Raw genomic sequence first — 2,500 nt, forward strand, 5'->3', positions numbered from 1 at the left:
TCTCTCTCTCTCTCTCTCTCTGTCTATCTCTCTTTGCCATTTAATTTGTTAATTTTATTTTATTTTATATTGTATTATTTTATGGTATTTCATTTAGCCATTGCCTCTTAAACCTTGAACCTATCTGAAATAGAGTTCAGTCAGCCAGACGATCCCACCATCATAATTACACATTCTCCCGCGTTCAATATAATGCACATTATGACCTTTGTCTCTAAATCGAAGGACAAGAACAATAATGAGACAGCAGTAATTGAACTGGGCGGGGTGGGTCTGTAAGTTAAGAGAAACCTGGGAAGTTGTGGCCATAGAGGGTGGGTCTGTAAGTTTAGAGAAACCTGACAAGTGTTGGCACCAGGGAGTGGACACGCTGTGTGTCGTGAGGTGAAGTCTGATCGGACCAACACTCGACTCTCCCCCTCCTCTGACCATTTAGCAGGGCAAACACGAACACTTTGGGGGTACGTAGCTATGTATGGCTTCACACTTACGCCAAAAGTGAACTTTTTGAAGCTCTCAGTGGTCATTGTTATCATTATTGATAATTGAACATGTAGCAGCTGAACTGTATGTTGTGTACTTGACAGCGACCGTCATGGATTCTTCGGCTGATAATGGTATGCTAGCAAAACATAGAGCCAGAAGTGTGGACAATACTTTTTTTGCAATTAATCTCTAACGATTAAAACGGACGCTCTGGAAATGGAATAACCAATAACGATTTTTGTTTTCAGCGTTATATTCTTGGCTCACATAATTATTTTATGAGGCGACGTCGTTTGGCCAGAGATCTTTTCTGCTGTCATTTTGCCAGAGATCGGCACGTGAGCAACTTTGTCGTTAATGATCATTTTGTAATTATTAACATTACAAGTATATGAATATGAAGATAAACATGTTTGGCTCACTATTTGGACGGCACAGTTGCACAAGTCTTCATGGTTGTTAACGGGCAATGTTTCAGTACCGTTTGGCTGTGATCGTTTTACTCATTGGCAGTACTACTGTAAGACATCACTGTGATTTTTGTAACCAGAACTACAACACCGATCATAAAGCCACATATTCATTGGGCGAAGTCGACGTCACGAAGCTCGCTGAGCAAAGCTTTGGCCCTGAATGTTTGGTACACAGACTTCGCCAAGTCTTCACCAAGTCAACTTCAAGCTAAATTAAGGACGGCCTTAAGCGTTCATTGTTTGCATGTCTGTCAATCTTGTGTGTTGACCTCCTCATATCATACTACCTCCTCGCGCCCCCTAATTGGCGTAGAGGCGCGTCCCCCGGGTGGTGGATGGGGGAGCCTTCTCTACTAACTTCTGAGAGAAGGTCGCATCACTCTCGATGCCGTGAACCTAATTAGGATCTTTTTCTTGTTTCTTCTCTATTTCTGCCTCCCCAAAGTCCTTTTACTTTCCTTTTCTCACCCATAACATTCTTCACTTATTACCCTTATTATGTGGTTCTTGTATAGAATATAGTCAATGTTTGTAAAGATTTTAGTCAAGCAGTATGTAAGAAATGTTTAGTCCTTTGTACTGGAAACTTGCATTCTCCCAGTAAGGTCATATATTGTACTACGTTGCAAGCCCCTGGAGCAATTTTTTGATTAGTGCTTTTGTGAACAAGAAACACTTAACAAGTGGCTCTATCCCATCTCCCCCCTTTCCCCTATCCCATCTCCCCCCTTTCCCTCGTCGCGATATAACTTTCGTGGTTGAAAACGACGTTAAAACACCAAAGAAAGAAAGAAAGAATCATACTACCTCGGGTCCCAGGACAGGGCTATAGACCTTTTCGGTATCTGAGCAGCTTTCGCAATATAAGCTCTTTGTTATGCTTTAAAAGTCGCAAGAACTTCGATAATTGGCTTTCGCAAATCTCGCGAGATAGCCGTACAGCATTCGTTGCTATGCTTTGAAGTTTGCGAGAGCTGGCGAGAGTTTGGAACATACCGATAGGGTGTTCTTCGAGGACGTAAAACATACTAGTCAGTCACTCGTCTTATAAAAGTGACTTTTGGCACTAGTCTGCCGATACAGCTACGATTTCTGCTGTGTTTCTATAGTGCTGGACCAAAGTCGTGGCGTTTTTCACAACCTGGCTCGCTCTATTTGCCCCCCGTCTCAAATGGTGGAAAGGCGGCGGTGGTCTGTTTGCAGTTTGGATGGTGTGTTGGTCTTTCCGTTAATACAGCTTTTATGAAGTTAGTTTCTGACTTGGTGGATTTTGGAGGGAAAGAGAGGGTGGAGAGAATGTGTGGGTGGGCAAAACCTGAGAAGTCTATGTGACTGAATGGTTGAAAGTTATGTCATATTGTATGGTGGGTTGTTATGTGTACATGTGTGTGTGTGGGGGGGGGAAGGGTAGTGTGTGTGTGTGTGTGAGAAAGAGGGAGGGAGAGAGAGACAGAGAGAGACAGGCAGACAGACAGACAGACAGACACAAAAATAGACAGACAGAGAGATAGAGTATGTGCGTGTGAGTATGCGTACACGAG

The 2,500-nt window shown here is 43.1% G+C and overlaps 1 protein-coding gene across 1 annotated transcript in view; it reads left to right on the top strand.

Annotated features, from left to right (window-relative positions):
• Window positions 1-2,500, top strand: part of LOC138974070 (serine-rich adhesin for platelets-like) — a gene marked incomplete in the record, with an annotated part of 38,271 nt that overhangs the window by 22,141 nt on the left and 13,630 nt on the right.

The sequence above is a fragment of the Littorina saxatilis genome, linkage group LG8 (assembly GCF_037325665.1).
Source record: "Littorina saxatilis isolate snail1 linkage group LG8, US_GU_Lsax_2.0, whole genome shotgun sequence".
NCBI classification, from domain to species: domain Eukaryota; kingdom Metazoa; phylum Mollusca; class Gastropoda; order Littorinimorpha; family Littorinidae; genus Littorina; species Littorina saxatilis.